This window comes from Hibiscus syriacus, unplaced genomic scaffold, assembly GCF_006381635.1.
Source record: "Hibiscus syriacus cultivar Baekdansim isolate YM2019G1 unplaced genomic scaffold, ASM638163v2 tig00110503_pilon, whole genome shotgun sequence".
Classification (NCBI taxonomy): domain Eukaryota; kingdom Viridiplantae; phylum Streptophyta; class Magnoliopsida; order Malvales; family Malvaceae; genus Hibiscus; species Hibiscus syriacus.
In genome coordinates this window covers 4295705-4323560 of record NW_024062764.1, presented here as the reverse complement: position 1 = coordinate 4323560, position 27856 = coordinate 4295705, and the positions used below count along the sequence as shown (strand labels likewise).

At 34.2% G+C, this 27856-nt stretch overlaps 1 pseudogene; it reads right to left on the bottom strand.

Moving 5' to 3' along the window:
• Positions 1 to 3820: 3820 nt before the first annotated feature.
• Positions 3821 to 21666, bottom strand: LOC120129726 (annotated as a pseudogene).
• Between the last annotated feature and the right edge of the window lie 6190 nt (positions 21667 to 27856).

The window sequence follows — 27856 nt, the reverse complement described above, 5'->3', positions numbered from 1 at the left end:
GGCAATAAATCTTGTACCCGACCCGAATCCATAGATTCAGATCAGTTTTATAAGGTCTGGATCTTAAAATTTTGGACCCGACGGATCTAGACCGAATCTGGATCCTCTAATTACGGTATGAATTCGGGTCCGAATCTAACATTAAGATACTGAGTCTGGACTCGTTTACCTGTTTATAGAAAAACTTATTTTTGATTTATATATATATATATATATATATATATATATATGACATAATAGTTTTTAAAAAATATATAGATATTTTATAGAGGGAGACGCCTGAGTTCTTATAATGTTTAGTTCTTATAAGTTTTAAACTCAGTTTGTGACAATATAACGTTTCATGGTTTACATTTTTTAATGTTTATGTTATTCAAAAGACATTTGTGTAATTGTGTGGATTTTTTTTAGACTTTAGTTTTATCGTTTTTTATTCTGTTACTAGTTGTATTAAAATTAATTTTTTCTCCATTGGAGATGAGATGTGAAATTAGTCAATAACAGGTTTATTACGTTAAAAAATAGGTCAAATGGTCATTTTTAACAGACCCGTTTTGGACATGGATCCGTAAGATTCGTTGGATCTAGATATGGGTCTCGATTTTCTAGACCCGCGGATCCCGACGGATATGGATCTAAGATATGAAAATGGATCTGGATCTGGGTCTAGCTGAATTCAGTCCAAATCCAACCCGTTGCCATTAGGGGTGTAAAAGAGCCGAGTCGAGCTCTAGTATTGCTGAGCTCGACTCGACTCAAAAACTCTGAAATGGAGCTCGACTCGACTCGAAAACTCGCGAGCTTAAAATTTTCAAGCTCGACTCGAACTCGAAATCCTGAACTGAAGCTCGTGAGCAGCTCGAAAGGCTCGAAATGAAAAAAAAAATTCTTAAACTTAACTCGATTGAAGCCTCAAACTCAAACTCGAACATGAACCTTAAATACATGAAATATTATTGTATTTTTTAAAAAAATCAATACATAAATATTAATATTATTAATAATTTATTTTAAAAAAAAATAAAATCTTAATATATTATATTTTCGAGCTGCTCACGAGCTTTTCGAGTCGAATATCGAGTAACTCGTTTCGGCGAGTCGAGTCTATTCGATCCGAGTATTTATCAAGCCTTGATCGAATCGATCTCGAGTAGCTCGCGATCTGTCTCGTCTCATTTACATCCCTAGTTGCTATCCCTAATCTAATGCAAATCAAAGGGAGTTTTGGCCATTGTTGGACCAATAATAATTGCTAATCATCACAATGTGCCTTTGCTCTATGCTTATCCTCTTACTCACTTATGACCAAATTAGTAGCTTTGGATGTTTTGGTCATATAATATAGTTTTATACTCATGATCTATGTTGGACCACCTTTCTACCATTTTAATAATGTTATGTAAAACAAAGGAACATATTCATAAAGAATGAATATGAGAGGGGGATTTATATAATATACTTTTGAAATGTTACTATGTGCTTACTCACACTATAAAAAGGAACATGCAATTAATATGAATTTGTAAAAAAAAATTAAACCTCCTGAGAATTAAATAAATAATTTATAATAATATAATTGATATTTGATATATTAATTGAATAATTCAGATCAAATCTTACAAATATTAATTTTGTGAACATATAAATATGATAATATGTAAATAATTTAGTTTTTAAGACTAATGTAAATATTTATTAATAAAAACGATAAGCATGATTAGTTTAAAATGTTAACATATTAATAGATGAAGTGAACAATTTTGTCTTAAAAACTAAAATTTATTAACCTTATTAACTCATTAAATTAACACGTAAATCTATTATTTACATGATTGTTTACATTTTTATGTGACTAATTACATGATTGAATAATAGTAATAAAATTAACGTTATCACTTTATAATAACAAATTATGATATTATCAATTTGGATATATATCGACAACATCATAACAAATTATGTCAAGTTAAAATACATAGATTAAAAAAACCCTAACCGACTTCTTCTTTTCCTTTCTTTCCTTTTTTTCTTTTATAATTTGTGTTATTTTCTATAAATCACATCAACTTTTTCTTCTTTAATTTTGTTTAGCCGACGACGATACCGATTTTAATATTAATTGTCGATCGTCGATTGTCTTTTCTCTTTTTTTTAGTTTTTTTTATGAATAATTATATTTTTATGATATGTTTATCTCTGTCTTTTGATAGTTTTCGGTTTTTTGGCATTGGTTTTCGTTTATTTTTTTTTTAGGGTTGGATTGTTATGATTGATGAATATGACACTTATTTGTTATCAAGCTAATCTTTCCTGCTTTGGACCTTCGAGTTGATTTGGATACGCGTTTCGCGTTCGTGGATAGTTTTCTCACGTTGCTTGACTCTGATTTGCGATTTGTCTGTGGTCTTTCAATACATTTATCTCCTTTTGTGGTTCGTTTTCCGATGCAGTCATATTTGTTCGTATCTTTATCTTGTTCGAATATTTTGGTTAGGGTTTTTAACATTTTCCTTCTTTGGTCATTGTGTGATCTAGGTGGCTAGTTTTTGTATCTATGGTTATAGGAAAATGTTCTAATTATAATTTAGTTTACGTTCACAGGTATACTTGTAAATCTTCATTGTATTCTGAATATTTTCTACTTTTAATAAAACTACCAGCTTTTTATAAAAAAAATACAAAGATTAAATCTCAATTTCAACATAATAGTAGGACTAAAATCATAGTTAGACCTTTGTCATGCTTAAACCTTCTACAAGTAGAAAATGTAAGCATTCTAGGCCAGTCCCAAGATAACAAAGATTATGGCCATACCGAATTCTCTTATACATATGTGAACAGTCGATCGAGTCGAGTCAAAAAATTTCGAGGAATTTAAGTTGATCAGTTGAATTTTACAACTTAAACATAATTTGAAAGTTTTTTAAGTCGAATTTAAGAAATTTGAGTTAAGTTATTCGAAGTTTCTATGTTAATTTTATTATAATTATTTATATTATTATGGTAAGAATTGATTCTAATTTTTTGAATATCTCTAACCATATAAGATATATATATATTTCATATTCTTTTCACATTTTAATATTATTTAATATATCAAATACTATATAAAATTATAAAATATACACATTTTGATATTTTAAAGAAAGTATTTTGAGGGTAAAATATTGATGAGAACATAAAGGAGTCAATGATTTGATGATAAGAAATAATTTACAAAAAATTGCAATCAAAAGACCAAATTGAGTAAAATACAAAGTTAAGAGAATATAATTTTAGTAAAAAATAAGAATTGAAGTTACACAAATATTTTATTGTGGTATATGAGCACGTGATTCAAATTTGATAATAAATAAATGATAAATTGAAGAAAAATTATAAAAAATTGAGAGACTAAATTAAAAAATAGAAAACTTGTCATCAAATATATGAATTGAAAATACATATATATTCTAAGATGATTTATGAATATGTGATTTAAATTTAGTAAAAAATAGGCAAAATGAAGAAGGAATTGAAGGAATAATAAAATTAGAGACTAAATCATAAAACTATCAAAATATTTACTTAATTTTTCCGTTTTTTGAGTAACTCGAAATCACCAAATTTCAACTTGAACTCAAATCGAATCGATAATTCGAGTTGCTCGAATAACTCGACTCGAATAACTTGAAATTAAAAAATAAAATTCGATTTTCGAGTTAAATCATGCTCACCCCTACTCATATATATATATATATATATATATATATATATATATATATAGTTTTTAGATGACATTGAAAGAAAGAACATAAAAATTTGAAGACAATTTCTGGCGTTCTTCTGGAGGGAAGACAATTGTGAGCCGACTCATGAAAACCAGAGCCAAAAGACCAAGTTTATCATCGCACGCCATGGGACCATTTTCATCACTTCTCTCTCTGCAACCTTTTCAGTAATACAAAAACATTGTCGTAGACGATCCGAGAGACCCTTAACTATCTTCACACTCAAATTCGATCCCTATCCGGACCACGATTCAAACTTTGGAGCATTGCTATATGGAAGTTAGATTATCACCAAGATTCAGTATATGATTGACTTGCAACAATTCCCAGGCTCAGACATGACTGTTACAAGCTTAGCCATATATAGGCTTCTAAATATCTTCTGAATTTGGAGAAACGATGTCCAAAGAATCATGTTTCGATGGCTTCGATGAACCGAACCATCTAGTAGATCAAAGGCAATAAACTGCATCGAAGTCCATGTTTGTTCGCTCATTTTAAAACAATATACACCAAGCGAACCTGATCTAAAAAGTGTTATCTATTCTAGCGATGTTTTGATGCTCCACCAATCTGGCTAATCAGTGAACTATAAGAGGCATAATCTGCAACAAGCCCCATCTCACTTCTTAGTTTGCTGACATCTTTTGGATTGGCCTTCTTGCAATGACCATCTAACAGAATGTTGTACGTAATGCTGTCCAGAACCACCCCCGAATCAAGCATCGTATTTAACAGTGTATTCGCATTTCTGAGTTGACCCTGTTTGCAGAGTCCGTTCATAAGCACGATATAGGTTACAACACCGGGCACAGGGCCATCACTCTGCATCTGCTTAAGCACCTTGAAACCCATTCTTACATCACCTTGCTTACAAAATCCATCCATGATCATAGTATACGTAGCATCGTCCGGTTTCATACCAGCATTTAACATCTCCCGCAATGCTCGTTCAGTGTCCATGAGTCTCCCCTCTTTACATAAGCCCGAAATAAGGGCTGTTAGAGCAACATCATCGAGTTTAATCCCTTCTTTAACCATTTTCTCTCTAATTCGCAATGCGGACTCCATATCTCCCTCTTTACAAAACCCGTCTAATAGTATTGTGTAAGTGAATTTGTCAGGCTTTAAACTTCTAAAGCTCATCTTAGCAATAAGCATCTTTGCTCGTTTTAGATCCCCAGATTTGCATACACCATTTATAAGTGAATTGTACAAAACCAAATCCGGTTCGAAACCTTTCTTCAGAAACAGCCGATACATTCGGATTGCTAAATCGGTTCTTCCATTTTTGCACATCCCATCGATTAAGCTAGTGAAAATAAAACCATTCGGGATCAACCCTCTTGTACACATTTCATTGAACAATTCATTTGCATCATCCAACCTACTCTCCTAGCACAATCCATTAATCAAACCACTGTACGTAAAAACATCGGGACGGATCCCGGCATCCTCCATAACAATTTTCAATCTAAACCTTTCTTCTAAATTCCCTGATTTGCAATACCCATTGATCAAAGTATTGAAACTGAACCGTAGCACGCAAACCTCTCCTCCCAATTTCATCAAACTCCTTCTGGGCATCTTTAATCTGACCTTCTCTACAAAATTTATTCATCAAAATGTTAAAACTAAACACATTGGGCGGAAACCCATACTCCAAAATCTCCATATAAAACCCCAAAATCACCATCGGAGAACTCGTCCTTATCATACTTTCAAGCAAATACTTACAACCCTGAAACGGTAATTTGAATTCATGCTTTCTCACCAATCTAAAGCACTGAATAGCATCAGAAACAAAGCCCAAATCCGTATAGACAATCATCAATGAATCAAAAGCGAAATCAGAGCCACGGGTACCTTTGGTTTCGAGAACCGAAGCGAAAACCGAAGAAGCCGAGCCTTTTCCCTTGCGAGAGACTAGAAACCGGAGAAGAGAACGCGCTTGAGGGAGCATGTAGTGGGTTATAAGGCAATGAGCCATGGTGGAGTACGTGTGGAGCGTGTGACGAAACATGGGTTGGGAAGAAAAGAAGTTGAAGAAGGAGAAGAGGGAGTGTGGGGAAAGCGAGTGAGGGTTGAGGGCGAGTTATGCGAGTGACGAAACATGGTGGAGTACGGTGAAGGAGAGCGAGTTATGGAGTTTCTCGGTGGTTTAAGTTTATGCGACTGCATAGTTGAATTGAGTTCAAGCAAGATCTGAACACCCAAATAATGGGAAAGAAGGGGTGGTTTGGCTCACAGATACTTACCAAATTATTAATGGGATATAGGGGTGCTTAATGACTTCATCACTGATGAGCCGTTCGAACTTGTAACACCTCGATTTTTGAATTAGTAGCTTCGAATAAACTCGAGTGAATATTAATTAGGCCAAGAAACCATTTAAGAATATTGGGCTAAGATTTAACTTGCTTTGGTTTGGGCTTGAGCCTAATAAGATTATAAAAGGACAGAGGTCTAGGAGTGTAAATAACCCCTATATTGTTTCAAAGGTTGAATACCATTAAAGAATGATGATGTCAACGGGCATACTTCTCATTTTCTCTTTGTCATCAACTTTGTCTTATTCCTTTATCCATTCAAGCTCCATTCTTCCTCTTCTCTTTTGTGATCAAACAAAGGTGAGAACTTGTCTCTCAACACATCCACCATAGAATAATGAAGGTAAGAATTGAAATCATTTTCTCAAGAGCTCCAAATTAAACTCACAGCCTTAGAGTTTGGCCATGGTGGCCATAGTTGGATTTTAGGAGGGTTTTGTGTTTTAAGAACTTGTGGGTGGCTCTAAAACGTCCATAAACCTTAAGAGTCATACTCATAACGTCTCTAAGCCTTTAATAGAGTTTGTAACTCAATTCCATTGCTCGTTTTAGTGAGATAGGTAGGTGAAGGCTCTAAAAGCAAGGAGAAAGAGAATGTGGTGCTTGGGTGAGCCTTGAGTTGATTTTGTAGCTTCTAGGTGCAAGGTAACATACTTATAATCTCCTTCTACTTCTTGTAAGTCAGCATGTGTTGTGTGTTGCTTGTTTTGGGTGTACGAGCCTTAGTGTGCACTTAAGGGGGTTTAAATACATTAAAACTAGATTTATTGTTATTCATGTGTAAAGTAATGACCTTTCATGTTCCTTATACATGAAATAATCTTTAAATACCATTTGGGGGCCTTAGGGACACTTTAGGAATAAATTGTAGGATTTTAGAAGAGAGAAAACATAGTTTCTAGGTTGAGGGTATTAATACTGTTACTGCCCATCAAATGAGCTCAAAATTCAAAGGAATTGTGAGAGTAGTAGTGATACCCCATAAAGGAGTATCGATATTGTTCAAGTGGTATCGATACTCGTGGACTAGTATCGATACTCAAGGCCTTGATCAGAAGCATCAAAGCTAATTTTGGTATAAGTACTCAAAGGAGTATCGATACCAAGTATAGAGTATCAATACTCCCCATAGAGGGTATCGATACCGAGGTATTTTTTAAAACATCAAAAGTAGTATTAGTACTCATCGAAGTATCGATACTGAGGAGAGCGAGTATTGATACTCCTAAACGAGTATCAATATTGAGTCTAATTTTCAAACATTGGAGGCAAATTTGGTACCGATACTTAAGGAGGTATCGATACCACAGGGAAAGGAAGTATCGATACCCAAGGAGGAGTATCGGTACCATCGTGATTGTTTGGATAATAAGACTAGCTTGAGCTAGTGGAATAAAGTTGGGTTTTATCGAGAAGGAAAAATTTACAACAAGAATACAAGTGTAACCCTTAATAATTGTGTGATAACATAAGGTCTAAACGAGGTAAGATTACATAAGACTTATTTCTTTGTTGGATGCTTGGGAAATAATGAGGTCACCCGAGTTACTTAAGTGTCGTTGTATGTTAAAATGAGGATTATCTGGATACATCCAAACTAGTATTGGGGACTTTAAAATGCTAGTTGGATGGAGTGTCGATGCTAAGTGACCCGACCATATCTCGAGTACTTTAGAGAAGTAGACTAGTCGAGTGAGCTTCCAATGCTATGTTACCCAGACTCAACTTGAGGTTCAAGGAGACGCTGATGTTGTGTGACCCAAGTTTCGCATATGGTTCTCTAGTAAGCAAAGAGGAGTGTGAGTTTCGTGATGCTAAGTGACCCCGAGCTACACCATGATGATTACTCTTGTTGTTGTATTAGTGTATGTAATTGTTCATGACCATACTTGCAACATGCTTATATGTTGAATGCATGTAGTATAATAAGGTTACTTGTGTAGCATTGAGCTTGTGAAGCTCAACGTATAGAATATGTTTCCATGTGCAGGTTCTTTAAGTTCCAGTTGAGGAGCTCGTCGCCAAACTTCAGATTTCCAGACTAGATCCTTCTTTAAACTACGTCTCAAATATTGTAGAAGGCATGTACTATCATAGACCATGTTTATTATTTGAGTCATAAAATTTATTTTATACTTATGTATTTTGGAGACTAATGTTAGGAGCTCCCTCTTATTTATAAATATTTAGATTTTGTAAACGTAACCTTGGGTATTTCATATCATGTATGAATGTTAAATTGGTTGATTATTTAAAAAAAATGGTTAGCCACTTAGGTGGTTTGGTGTGACATTCTAATTATATGGACTTTGGGTTGGATTAGATTAGGGTGTTACAGAACTCGACTCAATCAAAGTTTGATAAAAATTTGACTTGAGTTAATTCAACTCGACACCTTAAGGAGATGAGTCGAGCAAAGTCCAACTCGATTTGTTAAGTTCACATGCAATTCATTAAATTTTTTTATATAATTTTTAGTAGTTATATTAAAAAATTATTTCATTAAAAAATTATAAATTTGCTAATAGATAATAAAAACAAAATAAGGTAAAAATTTTGATTAACTTAATGAGCAATGAGGTGAGCAATAAGGTGAGCAACGAGCTTAATAAGCAATGGGCATCGAGCTTAGCAGTAACGAGCTTAATGAGCAATGAGTCGAGCAACAATTTTTTTTAATGAACAAAAGTCGAGAAAAATTTTAATGAGCTTAACGAGCTTTGAGTCGAGTCGAGCAACAAAATTTTTTAAGGAGCATGAGTTGAGCACTCTCCAACTCGCGATCAACTCACTTGATAAGCACCCCTAAATAGAATATATTCTTAAAAAATTAGAATAAACATTGTATATCAAAATGTGCCATTTTTATCAATTGAGTTGGTTCAAGTGGTAAGAAACTTAATATTGTTTAGGGGTTAGCTTGACATTGCTTTTGAAAATTGACTTTTAAAAGTATTGTAGAAACAAATTTTTAAAAGTGTTGTTTAAAAGTATAATTTAAAATTTAACTATTTGAAATCGCTATTAAAAAATGAGTTTGAAAAGATAAAATACTCATTATAAACATTATATATTATAAATTAAAAATATAGTGTTTGATTATATTTACACTTACATATGAACTATATCAATGTAAACTATAATAAAAATATAAAAATACAAATACAAAAATAATTATAATGAAAATATATTTTATATAACTCACTATTAATATTTTAATATATAAATCATGAATTTTATTTATTTTTAAGTAATTAAAATAAATTATTAAAAGTAATAAATTATTTTTAAGGATATGCGTATTAAATTATTAAAATAAAATGTAAATACATAATTCAGTAGAACCCATGCATAAAATATAAATTTCCTTCTAAACATAAAGTTGGAATAGAAAAGCTAAAACTTCCAACCTTTATGGTTGGTTTGAAACCACCATTTCCACCATTCTTTTTTTTTTCCTTCAAATTTTACCCATCTAGCATTAGTTTTGCGGTCAAAACAAACTTTTTAGCTAAAAGTGTTTTTTAGAAAGCATTACCGAATGGGGCCTAAGTAATGTCTCGAGTTCGAGTCATTGTGTATGCAGAAAACTCCCGCTGGGAGACTTACTCACTAAAATTTAATATGCAACGTGGGTCGATTTAGATTAGTCAGGACAAAGACTTGAAATTGGGAGGGCGACCAAACAAAACAAAGTGTCATTATTATGGTATGTTAAAATATATTATTAAATAAATTATTTTTATTAAGAAAATATTAAAATTTTAAAGATCTGTGTTTTTTATGGATAAGTGCAATTTCATATATCCAAAAGAACAACTATAATTGTACAAGACACATAAAATAATCTAAAGAGAAACTAGACATTCCATCCCACTCAACTCACATAGAGAAACTAAGAGAATCCAGCTTCCCCAAGGCAGACTTGCCACATTCTGCCAAACAATCTCCTTCAAATGCTTTAACACCTCCAGTTTAGTCCTATGCAAGCGCTGAAAGATTTTACGATTCATTTAACGCCAAATTAATGCAATATAACAATTACATAAAAGAAAGAAGAGACATTTCTCTAGTATTAGAGCAAGCCAAGCTATGCTCAAGACTCTAATCCATAACTGACCGATCAACTCCACAAACTTGCAACATAGAACCCCACACCCGTCTAGAATACATGCAAGCAAAAACTATATGGTCCCTTGTCTCCTGCTCAGATAAACACAAAACACAATTACAATCCACATTCAAACCAAATTAAATTAGACGAAACTTGGTAGGAAGGCTATACAGGACTGTCATCCAAGCAGTAATGGAAAACTTCGGAACATGCCCTGAATGCCAGACCAACTTCTTTAATACATAAGATTTTAAAAACATTTGGAGACCTTAGTAGGGACTTGTGATAAATTTGGGAGTCATTTTTGTGCCTAAACAGGGTATTTCTAGGTTCAGTTATCGATACTGAAAGAACAATACTGATATTGTTCATCATCTATCTTGAAAATAAGGAATTTTGGGAAGGGAAGTATCGATACTTATCCAAGGAGTATCAATACTGCTGGTCGGGTTTTGATATTCATTGGGTATATTATCATGAGTACCGATACAAAAATAGGCTAATAGAATTCCAATAGCCTATTTTTGTATCGGTACTAATGAGAATATTAATACTGAGGGTAGAGTATCAATACTCCTAGTAGGAGTATCGATACTGAGGTATTTTCCAAATCATCAAAGAAAAATTTGGTATCGATACCCTAGCTTAGAAGTATCGATACCCTAACTTAGGAGTATCGATACTAGTATAGAAGTATAAATAATGCTCTCATTTCTCATATTGTAATCATTGTGTAAGTATCGATACTCGTGGGTCAATACCAATACTAAGAGGCTCAATATCGGTACCATTATACATTTTTTGGCAAGGAACCCAATGAACTTGGAAGAAATTTTGAGGGACCCAATAATACCAAAACATCATCAAATAAAACTACAAGTGAGAACCTTGTTAAATTATAAATACTGCTAGAAATAATATCAGGTAGGATGACATAAAACTAGCCTTGGTTGATGCTCAAGAAACGATCAAGACACCCGAGTTACTTTAGCGGATGATGATAATTTCAAGGTATAGAATATCTAGATATACTTGAGCAAGTACGCGAGACAGTTTGAGACTATATAAGGCACAAGGCCTGAACACTCGTGAGGGATGGGTTAATCGGGTGTTGTGTCCGATGCAGAAATTTTGAACCTTACCCTAGGTAGGCTAAAGCGGTGTGTGTCCCGATATGTGTAACCTTCTGCCACACCATGATGTCTACCCTATATTAGTGTATAGTATATGTGTATACCCTCTTTTTTATTGCACTTGATAACACGAATATTTTATGAACACTTTTAACATGGTTTAATTGTTAGTGTGGCACTAGGCTAGTAAGCTCAGTGTTAGGATTTTGTTTCAGTGCGTAAGTCCTTAGGATGAGCATTCGAGGAGCTTATCGCACAACAGATGTTCTAAACAGTCTGAGTAGCTGAGTACATCTTGAGTATTATTCTTTAGTGGGCATGTATTATTCGTAGACCTTATTGTACTTGATTCATAACTTTATTTTCGAATGATCTTTATATGGTGTTTTATAAACATTTTAAAAGAATTTTTTTTTTGCGTTAACCACTTTGGTAGTCCCATGTGACATTAGCAAATCGATCTCAAGTCATACTGGATTAAGGTTTTACATTTACAAGTATCAAAACATTAGGTTCAGTCGTTCCTAGGACCCATAGGTTAGAGTCAGTAAATGTCTATAAGTATACATGCCTCTAGGGAGTCAAGAGTAGTTTTATGTCTGGAATAGCGATAATAACTCTTCATTCTTATCTAATTTCAGAGTTAAAACATAGACAATAGCACGACTCTGAGTCACGAGGGTAAGGACGAGAGCAAAGCTTTCATAGCTAGAGATACTGGTGACGAGTTCATCTCAGATTCTGAGTTTGAGATCCCAGAGGATGCGAAAGTCAATCAGGCAACCTTCTTTCGAGATTTGATAATAACCCTCAAGCATATAGTTATGACCATCCCTAGGACACCTATTGCACCACCTACCCAGCCTGCTCCACCAGTCATTTTCATTATTTTACCTTACGAGTCTCCAGTTGAGAGGCTTTGGAGATACAAGACCACCAATTTTTTGGCTTTAGGGATGATGACCTGATAGCTTCTTACTAGTGGTTGAGAGAGACCTGATACCCTAATGCATCACTGCCCTGTTGAAGGGTGACACTATAGACTGGTAGGAGACCGTAGAGTTGGCGATAGAGTCCGAGCGACCCACCTGGGAGCACTTATTGGAGGAGTTCCACCAGAAGTATAAGGAGAGTTTTACATTGACGACTTGAGGTATCATTTCTTAAACTTGACTTAAAGAGATTAGTCTGTATTCAAGTATAAGAGAGAGTTCCTCTATCTGAGCTGATATGAACCGGAGTTGGTAGTGTCTGAGTACCATCGTTGCAGCAGGTTCAAGGAGGGCCTCCACTTGGATATCCTCACCCACCTAACTATCGACTCATCCAGAGTTTTTATTGAGTTGACTCATCAGGCAAAGGCGATAGAGAGAGTTATGGGTATGAGGGCCAGAACGTCAGACACAACATCTGGTTACACATGAGAGCTGTAGAATATTTGAAACCTTTTCAGCCATCAGCCAAGAAGGCCATGGATTTCCATGGAACTTGGAGGACACCATCAGGCCAATATAGTAGGTCATGGAAGAGTGCGAGCAGAGGGGGTAGATCTGAGTATCTTAGAAGGCCTTTAGTATTAGCTTTTGTGGCGAGCATCAGTGGTTTGATGAGATAACAATATCAACCTAATTGTTCAGTCTGCTATAAGATGCATCTAGGGGTTTGTTAGCATGAGTCTATATGTTGTTACGATTGTGGTTCTCTTGATTACTTTATTAAAAATTGCCTTGAGGCATAGAGTGTGACTCCAACATTGACCTAGAGGTTAACTCAGTCATTTTAGAGGGGAAGATGACCCTACTAGATATGTGGCTAGACCTAAGCCTAGACTAGCCTCATGTTAGTATACGGTTAAGGCCCACGAGGAGTGTGACGTAGCTGATGTGATCTCAGGTACTTTTATAGTATTTTCTATTTTAGTATATATGGGGTCCACACACTCCTATATATTTATGATCTAGTACGAGAGAGAAATATCCTGATATAATATTAAGATAGGGTCAAGGTTGGATATTTTTGGTCAATCATGAAGCTACCATTCAGAGAGTTCGATATGATCTTGGGAATAGATTAGTTGTTAGAGCACAATAGTATCTTGATATGTAACACTAGATAACTCAAACTCAAAAAGGTTGATAGATCCAAGGTTATGAAGACTAGCGATAAACCAAAGTGTTCAAAGGTCATGTGAGTCATAAAAGCATAAATAATGGCATAACAGAGTTGTGAAACCTTTTCGGCTCATGTGGTTGACACCCGAGTTGTCGTTCCAACACTGAAGAGTATCTGAACAGTTTGAGACTTTCCAGACATATTCTCGAAGGAGTTACTAGGATTACCAGATGATCGAGAGCTAGAGTTTGGTATCAAGATGATGTCAGGATCCTATTTGGTGTCTATTGCTCCCTACCGTATGACATCGACATAACTAAAATAGTTGAAGGCTTAAATTTAAGAGTTAATAGAGAAATGTTTCATTCGGCCAAGTATTTCTTCTTGGGGACCGCCATTTCTTTCTGTTAAAAAGAATGATGGGTCGATAAGGTTGTGCATCGATTATCGACAACTAAATAAGTTAACCATCAAGAACTGTTATCCTCTTCCAAGTATTGATGACCTATTTGATCAACTTTAGGGAGTATTTGTGTTCTCTAAGATTGATTTGAGACCAGGGTACTATTAGTTAAAGGTTAGGTATGCCAACATAGCAAAAACGACGTTTAGAATAAGGTATGGTCACTATGAGTTCCTTGTGATGCTGTTTGGACTCACCAACGCTCTTTTGGTATTCATAGATCTAATGAATAAAGTCTTCCACCCATACTTGGATCATTTTAAAGTGGTCTTCATAGATGACATATTTGCGTACTCGCAACCGGAGGGAAAACACAATCGACATCTCTACGTAGTTCTATAGACACTTTGATACCGTTAATTATTTGTAAGTTTGGGAAATGTGAATTCTGGTTGTCCAAGATTTTATTTAAAGGTCACATAGTAGCATCAGATGGAATTCGAGTTGACCCTTTGAAAATTCAAGCAGTGTTAGAGTGAGAACCATCAAAGAACTTAACAAAAGTACATAACTTCTTGGGTCTTGTCGGGTACTATCTTCGGTTTGCAAATATTTTCTTAATGATAGTCGGCTAAATCACTAAGATACTTCATAAGGGAATACCATTGTGTGGGATAAGAAGCGATAACAAAGCTTCGAGCAGTTGAAAGCCATTCTAACTCAAGCCTCATCTTTAACCCAGCCAGAGTTAAGGAAATATGTCATTGTGTTTAGTGATGCCTCGCTAAATGGACTTAGATGTGTATTGATGCAAGAAGAAAAAATGGTAGTCTGTCCATCCCATCAACTCAAGTCGCATGAGCGTAATTACCCCACTCATGACTTAGAGCTTGCAATAGTGGTTTTCGCACTTATGATTTAGAGGCACTACCTATTTGATGTGAAATGTCACATCTTTACTAACCACAAAAGTCTTAGGTACCTACTTACGTAGAAAGTGATGAAATTGAGGCAAATTAGGTGTGTTGAGTTGTTAAAGGACTACGACTGTGTGATTAACTATCACCCAAGGAAAGCTAACATTGTTGTCGATGTGTTGAGCAAGAAGTCAATGTTAGAGTTGAGGGCGTTGTTATCACACTTGAGCTTAACTAGTGATGGTGAGTTATTGGCTGAGTTACGAGTGGAACCCGAGTTAGTTAGTGAAGTCAAGAGGTTGCAAAGCTCTGACAATCACCTAGGATTCGTGTGGAACAAGTGTACTGAGGTAAGGCCATGAGTTTTGAGTTACATGGTGGAGACATACTTTTCTTTAGAGGTTGCTTATGTGTGCTCGTAGAAGAACAATTACGTGGTAAGATCATTCACAAAGCACTTTGTAGTCCGTTATCAGTTCATTTGGGTAGTAAAAAGATGTACCAAGAGCTTTGATCACTGTAATAGTGGTCGAGCATGAGAAGAGAAGCGTTTGAGTTCGTTGCAAAGTGTCTAGTGTGCCAACAGGTTAAAGTAGAATATCAGGTGCTTTCGTGGTTACTCTAACTGATTCATATACTATAATGGAAGTGAAATAAAGTGACGATAGACATCATGATAGGGTTATCGATGACGAGACAGAGACACATTGTAATGTGGGTTATATTTGACTGTTTGACAAAGACAACTCACTTTCTACCAGTTCAGATGGATTACAACTTAAAGAGATTAACACAGTTGTACATCCGTAAGACTGTGATGTTTCATGGGGTCCCAACTTCGATCATTTCAAACAGAGACTCTCATTTTACTTCTTAGTTTTAAAAGGCTCTCCATGAATCTCTAGGTACCAAGCTCCACTTTAACACCACTTTATATCTCTAGACAGATGGTCAGTTTGAGTGGGTTATTCAGATTCTAGAAGACATTCTTAGGTGCATCATCATAGACCTTCAGGGAAGTTAGGAGGATCATTTATCGCTAATAGAGTTCACGTATAACAATAGCTACTTATCTAGTATTCAGATGGATCCGTACGAGACTTTGTATAGACGGAAGTGTAGAATTCTACTTTGTTGGACAAAATTCATTGAAGGAAAGATAGTGGGTCCAAATTTGATTAGATAAATTGAAGAGAAGGTTGGTTGATTCGGACTCGTTTGAAGGAAGCTTTTGACAGATAGAGGTTGTACATAGACTTAAAATATAAGGATATTGAGTTTACAGTGTGAGACAAAGTGATCCTCAAGGTGTCTCCGTGAAAGAAGGTACTTTGATTTGGGTGTAAATCAAAGTTGATCTCACTCTTTATAGGGCCATATGAGGTACTCGAGAGGGTTGGACCCATATCTTATCGATTAACCTTACCCCTAGAGTTGGAGCACATTCACAACGGGTTCCATGTGTCCATTGCTTATAGATACAATTCCTATCCCTCTCATATTATACTGATAGAGCGGATTGAAGTGAGCCAAAATATGACCTATGAGGAAGAGTTAATAAAGGTCTTAGCAAGAGATGTGGAAGAGTTAAGGAACTATAGGATTCCTCTAGTAAAGGTTTTGTGGAGGGACCATAGAGTCAAGGAAGCAACTTTAGAAACCGATGTGGAGGGACCATGGATTCCTCTATTTAGGTAAATTTCAAGGACAAAATTTCTTACTAGAATGGGAGAGTTGTAACACCCCAAATCCCGAGTAAGGAGTTTCGAGCTAACCCAAGAGAGAGTTTAGGATGACCCATCAACATATTAAGAAGGCTTGACCCAAGTTGTGTGGGTTGGGCTTGGATTAAGCCCAAGTGATGACATAAATATGATATTTATAAATTATGAAATAAAATTGAGGGGCCAAAAAAAGTAAATGTACCATCTAGGAATTCAAATGTTGAATTCCCTTAATGAGCGATGATGTAAACAACTAGAGAATGGGAGAAAAACGGAAATCTTTTTTCTATTATTTTCCTCACTATTATCTTCTTCTCCATTTAAACCCTTTCTAACTTCCTCTTGTGTATTAAAGAAATGAGCAAACTTTAGTTCCTTGTAAACCTCGTTTGAAATTCTAAAGGTAAAGGTTAACACCTCCATCATTATAGCTTCATTTCAAGCCTCCCAACATACAAGTTTTGAGCCATGGTAACCATAAATGAGTTTTAGTGAGGGTTTAAGAAAACCAAATGTATCCAGCTCGATTTTAGTGGATTTAAGTTTTAGGAAAAGTCTTTAACTTCAATCCAAGCTCCTAGGTGAATTAATAACTCAATTACTTTGTCTTTGATTAGTGAAAGAGGAGAGAGAAAGATCCAAGGCTAAAAGAAATGAGAAATTGACCCCTTGTTGATTTGAGAGCATTTCTAGCAGCTAGGAAACTAAGGTAACACATTCACAACGCCTTCATACCATTTATGAATAATTAGAATGTATTTATCTAGTGAGTATTTAGTTATGAGCATGAATGAACATCTATGGTAGATTCAAGTTTTTGGTGTTTTCAGCATGTTTAAAGACCTATTATGACCCCATTCTTTCATACATAATACTTTAAGAACATTTGCGGACCTCAGTATGACACTTATGATAGGTTTATGAGTCATTTTCATGCTCAAACAAGGCATTTTAAGTTCATGTATTGGTACTAGAAGAACAATACTAATATTGTTCATCAGCTAGCTTAAAAATAAGGGAGTTTGGGAAGGGAAATATCAATACTCATCCAAGGAGTATCGATATTGCTGGTCGAGTTTTGATACTCGCAAGATAGCATCGATACCGAGTTTACTTCACATATTTCAGTAGCCTATTTTGGTATCAATACTCTTGGAAGTATCGATACTGAGGGTAGAGTATCGATACCGAGGCATTTTTTCAAAACATTAAAGCAAAAGTTAGTATTGATACCCATAATAGTATCGATACCCTAACTTAGGAGTATCGATACTAGTCTAAAAGTATCGATACTACCCTCCTTTGTTAGTTTGTAATCACCATATAAGTATCGATACCCAAGGACGAGTGCTGATACTCGTGGATCAGTACCAATACTAAGAGGCTCAATATCAGTATCATCATAAAATTTTTGGAAATGGACCCAATGGACTTAGAAGAAATTTTAAAGGGCCCAATAATACCAGAACACCATCCAATAAAACTTCAAATGAGAACCTTGTTAATTTATAATTACAACTAGAAATAATACCAACTAGGTTGACATAAAACTAGCTTTGGTTGATGCTCGAGAAACGGTCAAGATACCCAAATTACTTTAATGGATGATGATAGTTTCAAGGTGTAGAATATCCGGATATACTTGAGCAAGTGCACAAAGCACTTTGAGACTGACTAGGGCGTGAGGCTCGAACACTCGTGAGGGGTGGATTAGTCGGGTGTTGTGTCCGATGTAGAAATTATGGACATCACCCTAGGTATGCTAGAAGGGTGTATGTCTTGAGATATGTAACCCTCTGACCACACCATGATGTCTACCCTATAGTAGTGTACTTTATACGAGTATACTTACTTTCTTTATTGTAATCGATAGCATGAACCTTTTATGAATATTTTTAGTATGATTTAGTTGTTAGTGTAACACTAGGCTAGTGAGCTCAGCGTTCAAAATTTGTTTATGTGCGCAGGTCCTTAGGAAGAACATTTGATGAGCTTATCGTACCAGATACGTTCTAGAAAATCCGAGCAGTAGAGTACGTCTTAAGTCTTATTCTTTAGAGGGTATGAATTATTCATGGACCTTCTTGTACTTGAGTCATAACTTTATCTTAAATACTCGACCGTACTATTTTGATGTATTTATTTTGAGAGCTCCCTGACACGAGTTAAATTATTTATATTTAAATTTACGTTTTATCGAATGGTCCTTATATGATGTTTTATAAACGTTTTAAAAGGGAAAAAAATATGTTAGCCACTCCAGTGGTCCTATGTGATATTCTAGTCAGTCGACCTCGAGTCGAATCAGATTAAAGTATTACACAACCCCTTCCTTTTTCGGGCAACAAATCTTTAACCAGCTAAAACAAGCCCTCTTCAAAGGTTTATCCCCACCCTTCCAAAAAATGAGTACATAACTTATTTACTCTATCAAGGACGGAATCCGACAAGACCAATTGTCTACTCAATAACTTGATACAAAAAATAACTGACTGGATTAATTGTAGCCTTCCAACATATGAGAGTTGTTTCGCTTTCCAACTTTGCAACTGCTTCTCAATTTTATCGACCAAAGGGGCACAATCTTGCACTGCAAGCTTCCTAGTGATGAGGAGAACACCCAAATATCTCATCGGAAAATAGCCTCTCTTAATACCAACACCATCGCAAATAACAACCAAGTCACTTTCAAGCATACCTGAAGAGAAGATATTTGTTATCTCAGGATTCAAACGCAGCCCAAAAACTTATAAAACTACTGCAAAACCTACCACACATCCATCACTAACTCATAGTCCCCTAGGAAAAATAAGCAAATCACCCGTAAAGCAAATATTCGTTAGCTGAAGCTTACGACACTTAGGATGAAATTGAAACTCCCCATATTCAGAAGCGCTATCCAACATTCTAGATAAAACACACGAGCACAAAAATATACGAAGAAAAAGAGTCACCTTGTTTCACCCCTTTCACACCAGTAAAAAAAACCAACCAAACCCCTATTAATCATAATAGAAAATCTGAGAGATATGATGCAGATCCTTATATCCCCAATCATCACCTCAGGGAAACCTAAGGCCTCCAAAACAATTAAGATAAAACTTAAATACAAATAATTGAACTCTTTCTATAAATCCACCTTAATTGCACACCTAGGAGAAAGTAAAGAGTGACTATACCCCTTCACAAACTCTTGCGCCATTAACATGTTGGTTACAATACTTCTATCTGGGATAAAAACACTCTGGCTAAGAAAAACTAGATCAGGAAAAACCAACTTTATCTGACTAACAATAATATGAGTGATGCACTTGTAAATCACAGTACAACAGGAAATAGGAAAAAAAAATTATAGTAAGGATTGGGAACTTTTGGCACCAACACAATCGTGGTAACATTGAAGGAAAGCAAAAGATCCAAAGACTAAAAAATAAAGAACTTATCTAACCACATCCTCCCCCACGGCAGCCCAAGTCTCTTTGAAAAACCTCGAGTTATAGCCATCTAGGCGTTTTATCCAAACATTGCCATCTTCACTGCATCCTTCGTCATCGGCTTAAGTAAATCAGCCCTAGCTTCATCCATCGCATAACAACCCAAAATCTCTCTAAGAATCACCACAGAACACCCTTAACCGCATCATCAATCACTCTTATCAACTTCTCAAAGAACCAAATCGCTTCAGCAGTGATTTTATCATAAGAATCCAACATGAGACCTTGATTATTAGTTAACTCCCTTATGCTTTGCTTGTTTTTTCAGATTTTGACCATTGAATAGAAGAACTTGGAATTTTGATCACCCTCATACACCCACAAAGCACGAGCATTCTGCCTATAAAAACTCTCATCCGCATTCATTAAACTCTTAAGCTTAAAGGTAAAGGATGTTTCAATAGCAAGCAACTCATCACTCGTATTCCCCCTCAAAATATCTAATTGTACCTTTTCCAATTTGACACGAATTGTACGCACCTTCGAAGGCAAACCCCCATAATGACAAGAATTTAACTCACGAATGGCGCACTTCAATCTCTTTAACTTGCAGAATAACAAAGACCTTAGGTCCCCCACTTTCAACAAAGCACATAAATTATCCACAATAATCTTCAAGAAATCTATGTCCTTAGTCCAAATATTAAAAAACTTGAACAAATTAAGTGGTGACACCATCCCCTTCTCCATCCACACCACCCCGAGCAATGATCCGAGGGAGTGAGAGCCATAAACTCAACCATAGCCCGAGGGAACAACTCATGCCATGAAGAACCATGACTCTATCCAACTTCCTCACAAGAAACGAGTCACTCTGACTATTAGACCAAGTGAAAATCAGCCCCAAAAAGACATGATCAATAAGACCCAAAAAACCCATGCACTGATTGAAGGTATCTATATATGTGGCTAATGACGAACTAACCATTTCTGAACTCTTATCCTAACGAGCCACAGTGTTAAAATCTCCCCCAACAAGCCAAGGAAAATCCCCAAAACCCTCTCTAAGACCAACCAAATGATCCCAAAGATGTAACCTCACTCCCCAAACTACACTTGTAAATACCAGAAAGAAGAAAACTAGAATTCCCCACTTGAACCATACAAGTAAGACATTGATCAGTAACAACTAACAACCTAATACCAATATGCTTTTTACAGAACAACCAAATCCTGCCATTCACCACCCAATCATAGTTATCAAACACCACTCAACCATAAAAGTATTTATCCCAAACCACATGCTTATTAGCAATCTTAACACGAGTTTCAATCAAATAAACTAAATCATGTGGGAGCAAGAGAGACAATCGAACCTTGCATCCTATCCTTCCTTGGATTCCTCTTAACATGCTTCAAACCTTCCATTAGACTAGTAACTCCATTCACAGCTTCACGAACCTTACGAGGTTCATCACCAACACCTTGTAACGACATCACTATATAACGATTAATAGTTACACTCGAGGATGTCAAACCATGAGACTCACTCACCACACCCTCGATAGCATTTTCCCCTTTACCCCCACCTTATCACAAGGTAAATCAGGCACCAACTCATCAACCAATTTCTGTACAGCAAGCACACTAGAAGATGTACCGAATCCTCACACACACTAGGCAACACCTTAGCCCCCACAACACTCGCAGAACCAGAGTCACCATCCATATCCACATTAGGGACTACCTTAACCCCCAACGTGACAAATCCATTAGCCTCAGTTTGCTTTGGCACCCAACGCACGTGATCTGACTTTAAATGCTCACATGCCTTATTATTGTGCCCAAACACTCTACAATAGAAGCATCGTTGAGGAATCTAAGCGACCTCCACAGCCACAGACACTATAGAACCATCACCTAATTATACATTAATGAATAGATGTATCTATAAACTATCATGGACATCCACACAAATCTTAGCAAAAGCTCTTTTGTGTCTACTAGTAGTGCAACTGTCCATGTACAAAGGGTAGGTTAAAGCACTTGCAATGTAACTTAGCCCCATCCTCGTAAAGATCAGTGCTTAATTTCTTATAAAATTTTAGTTTTAAAGCCTAATTTTTTAACTGTTACATCATCTTTTCTATTAACTATTAGAGATAAGTGACTTGTTTAATAATGTTTAAATATTTAGATTATCTAATTGATAAAATTAAAAGATTGATGATCAAAATGAAAAAAAAATATTCAATGTCAGATTTTTCATCGGGCTAAAAACCATATTTTCTTGGTTTTGGAATTGTACTTTTCATCCGATATTTCAGACTCTCTCAAAGACATTATTGCGCTACAATTATTAAAGGAAAAAAGTTTTCTTCTCAATAATCGCATTGTATGTTGAAAAAAATTATAAACAATATCGGTAAATATAAATGATTGCATAATAAAAAGATAGATTTCATGTGAAAAATATGAGTGATCCATTATAAGATACATAAATGGTCTCGATTATAGGATGATATTTTGTTGAATCTTTTGATTATTAAAAATTACAAAATTATCGTTTGATTATTCATATGTTTCAAATTCGTTCTTTTCCGTTAAAAATTTGGTGGCAATATGAGCTGAATGTTAACCTATTGAGCACTGATGCTACTTCCGAGCATTGACTCAATCAGATTTTATTATTTCCTAGTTAACATGTTAACATTCATTTCAGACTGTCGCCAAATTTTTAACGGAAAATAACGATTTTAGAACATATGAATAGTTGAGTTATCATTTTGTAACTTTTAATAGTCGGATGACTCAACAAAATAACACCCAATAGTTGAGGGATCATTTTATAAATTTTAATAATTAAAGGATTTAATAAAATAATATCCTATAGTCGGATGATCATTTGTGCAATTTAACCTTCGTTATAATATCAAAATTATAAGAATACGTGATTACAAGATTTTTTTACGGATTTTAATGTTTCGTCTTATAATAATTCTAATATCTATTGTTTAACAGAAGAATCTTGTTTGAGAGAAAAATGTGTTCCTACTTTATGTTAAAGGTTAATAGAAATATGATCCTATGAATTGTATATAACAGGGTCCGTACAAACATAAATGAGCAACTGAGGAGACAACAAACAAATTAAAGAACCCAAAGTATCGGAAAATATAATATTACATTAATTGGATCGAAGAAGATGACCTTTAATGGCAGATTTGGGGTGTGATCTCTCCATGTTGCATTTAGGGATGACAGACGAATATGCTTTTGTGGATTTTGTATCGTATCTGCTTTAAATGGTGCGAGGATGAGTTTACGTATGATGAGTAATGAGTGGGTGTAGATGTAAAAAGTTATACATGTTGTGGGTAGTGAATAGGTGATGGGTTTAAGATCTTACCTACTCCGCATTTGCCCGTCCACTAACTATTCACCATATAAATTTTGGATCAATATGAATTTAGGTATAATTTTAGAGACTATTCTATAAGTCTTAAAATTTTATAGGACATAACATGTAATTTAACCAAATGTTATGGTATAAATATTTTTAGGATTGGAGACCTTCGTTTCTCCTATCTCAAATTGATGGGTATAGGTAAGTACAAATGGGTACGGGATGAGTGGTGAGTATCTAGTTGAATAGTAGATATGAGTGAATATGAGAATATACCCATGTGGGTGGATATACATTTAAAAATTTTATCCATCGTAGATGATGAATACAAAAATACTAAATTATAAAAATGAGACCCGTCCCATCCATTTATCATCCCTAATTGGACTCAATGGTTGCACTGAAAATTAATTCCTTGAACCATACATGCATTAAGTTTATGAATTTAAATGCATGGTGGGGTTGGAGATTTGTAACTATCTTTTAGTGCTTTATCGGTTGCAATATCAACAATCTTGGCCGATGGCAATTAAATTTCATATGTTGTGATTCCTTCAAAATTTCAAAATTATATATATATATATATTATTAATTAATTATTTTCGATTTTTTAAAAGTTTATAAATTCACCTTAACATAAATTGTGTTCGTATTTTCCTCTACCACCACACTTTATGACTGAATCTCCCTCTCATCCACGCATATTTGATTGCCATTCTCCACTAAACTCGTTTTCCTTTTTCCCTATTAACTAATCAAAGCTCTAACTTTACAAAAGATATTAATCTGGTCTTTAATTAAGCAATTAATTCAAGTGCTTAATTCACTAATTAATAGCCTCCATCATCATAGTTGAGTTGAATTTGTGGTGTATCAAGTTTAGATAAGAACGTGAATGTGAATAGTCTTCTTTGTTTTTGGTCTGACCGACTTTGATTACCAATTTAAAAATTAAAGTTATATGATCCTTAATGTTATCATTAGTTCGATTTTAATCTATCAGTCGTTAACTCTTATTAATACGTACTACGGAATGATTACGTGGTAAATAATTTTTTTTTAAATTCACGTTGTTCTTCTTCCTCCTCTTTATCTAGCTCTAACTTCTCAACAGCAGGGATAATCAACTCCGTCATCACATATTCGTACCCCTTGTCACCGGTTTCATTCGACAAAGGTATATTCAAATTATATCCGAACCATTCGCCTTCACTGAGGTCATCAATATCGTTGCATTATGAGGATGAGAAGGACCCCAAGACCCATGATTCATGTGAAGCGAAATCGTATGAACTTTATTAGACCGGTAGAACCCCTCTACATTCCCGTTGTTGTAATAAACATCGATGTCTACAACCGAAACCCTTTTACATTCGGAATCCAAAGCCAATTGAACAGTGAGAAATGCGTGATTTTCTTATAATATTTTTTAAAACAGTATCTAATAGATAATTAATTTATGTTAATGTGATATTTGTGTAAAAATGTCAACTTTATTTATTTATTTTTGCAAAAAACTTGCATTAAATCTTTAAATATGTTTTTTGCAAATTATTTTATAACTCGAAAAACTTTATTTTTTGCATGAAATTACACAATACATTTATGTCTAGCAATTACTATTTGACATTTTCTCATGTATTTTTAACACTTTCCCATAGTCTAATCTAGGAAAACTTTGAGGGTAAGTAATTTAAAATATAAATAATTTTTATAAAATTTTATAACTAGTATTTCTTTTTCAAAATGATGATAATAATAAATATTTTATAATTTAAAAAATTATAAATTTCATATATTTTTGAAAAATTTCTTAACTTATAAAATTAATTGTTTAAAAGTATAAAAAAATTAAAATAAAATTTTAATTACAATCGATTCATTAATTATTATTTTTAACAACAGTTAATAACATGTATTCATTTTTAATAAAATTAGAATTTAATATTTATTTTATATTTTTTAAAATTAATATTACAAAGAATATTTTAAATATATAAGTGATATTTTTTAGCTTTAACTCTTTTTTATTGAATTTTGGTACAAGTTTAGAGAGTAACACAAAACAAAGAAAAATCTTTAGATTTTCATATATATATATATTTATATATTTCTTTTATAAACATTTTACCATAAATTTTCTTAATTAATTTGAATAATAGAAGAATAAATGATTAATTTGAATTATAACTCATATATATACTCTATTAATGGGTTGATGATGATGATGATGACAAAAAATATTTTATCATAATTTATAATTAATTTTTAATATAATAATTGAAAATACATGAGTTATAGTTATACCAAATATTTTAATATAATTTATTTTCATCATTGATTTTTAAAAAAATATTTTTTATTATAATATTTTTCAATTTATTTTATTTTGATAATTAAGTCATTATTTTAATAATTTATGGTCATAGTACTTAATTTTATTATATAATAATTGATTAGCTATTTCTTTAATATTTCGTGATATTTTTACACAAATATCATCCTAACAAAAATTAATTACCTGTCAGACATCATTTCAAAAACTATTACGGATCTAACACACATTCCAAAAAGGCACATCCCAGTAAACGTGCCTTTCGACACGTGGGTGTTAGATCAGAAAATAAACCTGCATAAGTGTCTCACAAGGAAATAAAAACTGTTAGAGTGATTTTTTGGGAAATTCACCGCCACTAAATACATGTGAATATTGCGGCGCTATTCATTAATGCCGCTAACATTTTTATTTTGTGATGTTTGTTATCTAAAAAATTATGACGTTTTCTATAAAAAAAAATATCGTTACAAATGTGGTTAAAACCCTATTTTAGTGTTCATGTCACCTTCTTACGTAATAACAGCAAACTTATTTTTGAAATAAATGAAAATCAAAAGCTAAAATGGCGACCGAACAGAATGTTGTTAGGAACACTGTCTTCGATTGTTAAAGCCGTTATCTAACCAAGCATTGGAAGGACAGGAAAAAGCATTACTTCGAGGGACAGATTCATTAACATGGGAAGGATTTTGTCATATCACAACTTAAGACGAACGCCTAACAGTTTAGTTAGGTGCCGGTTCCATAATTAACCTAACTAATTTGCTTTTCTTTACGTTCAAGTTTTCCTAATATATTTCACGTCATTATTGTATATAATTTTAGGATAAAGTATATAAATAGTTCTCGAGTAGAATATTGTTTTATTCAGTTCTAGACTATTAAAATTTACACAATGATTCTCTGACTATTTGAAGTTATTTTGTTGAGTCCTCATATTATTAAAAGTTACAAAATGATCGTCAGATTATTCATATGTTCCAAACTCATTTTTTTCAATAAACAATTTGACTATCGTTTGAGTCGGGCGTTAATAAGATGATTGGGAACTAGTACCGTTATTGTTTTCAAGCACTGACTCGACAACATAGTGTTTCAAGAACTGACTCAATGTCATAATATAAACGGAGAGTCAATATACAAAATACAACTTAAATGATATTAGGATCAAATTTTATCATATCATAGTCAACAAGTTAACATTTAGCTCAGACAACCACCAATTTTTTTTAACAAAAAGGACAAGTTTGAAACATATGAATAGTCGAGTGATCATTTTATATCTTTCAATGGTAGGAGACTCAACAAAGCAAGTTTTATAACTTTTAATAATTGAGGTCAAAATAAAAATATTTTTCTATAATTAAGAGATCATTTATGTATTTTACCATAATTTTATTTGTCTTTGAAAATCAGGTTATATTAATATAATTGCTGACATAATATTTTTTATTTTTAATGATAATGTGACATTATCATATGGTGATGCGTCAGCATCATCATTATTTTTTTACAATGAGTTATCAAAATGTAATTTTAGTAATGAATTTAAAAAATAATTAAATAGACAATGAAATCAAAGTGATAGTTGGGGGAATAAAGACGAAGTTTACCCTTTATCTATAATGATTGTTTTTAATCTAAATGCTGATATTCAGATGGAAAGGTCGTTATTAGAATTTCTACCCTTTTGCTGTTTCAATTAACCCCTTTCCCGAGAATAAGAAAAGGAGAGAGCCAGATAACCAGCCTTTTCGATCTACATGATGATGGTGACGGCGGCTCATATAGATGTGGACCCAGCAATAACCGGAGAAACGACGTCTAATTCCCTCCTCCGGAACACTCGTTGCTGCTTCTGTTTCCCTTGCTTCCGCTCCCCACGTACGCCGTCCGTCGGCATAGCCTTTTGGCAGCGGATAAGCAGTTCGTTGTCCCAGCTCCAGCCTGGTTCAGAAGCGTCGAAGTGCTCCCGAAGGTTCGAGAATGGTCGGAGATCGTCGCCGGTCCCCGGTGGAAAACCTTCATCAGGAGATTCAACCGGAATAAAAGCGGAAGTGGCGGCAGACATGGGACATTCCAGTACGATCCTTTGAGTTACAATTTGAATTTCGACATGTAGTCATTCATTTTCGTCCATATTTAATTTTTTTTATTTATTTTTATTATAGTAAT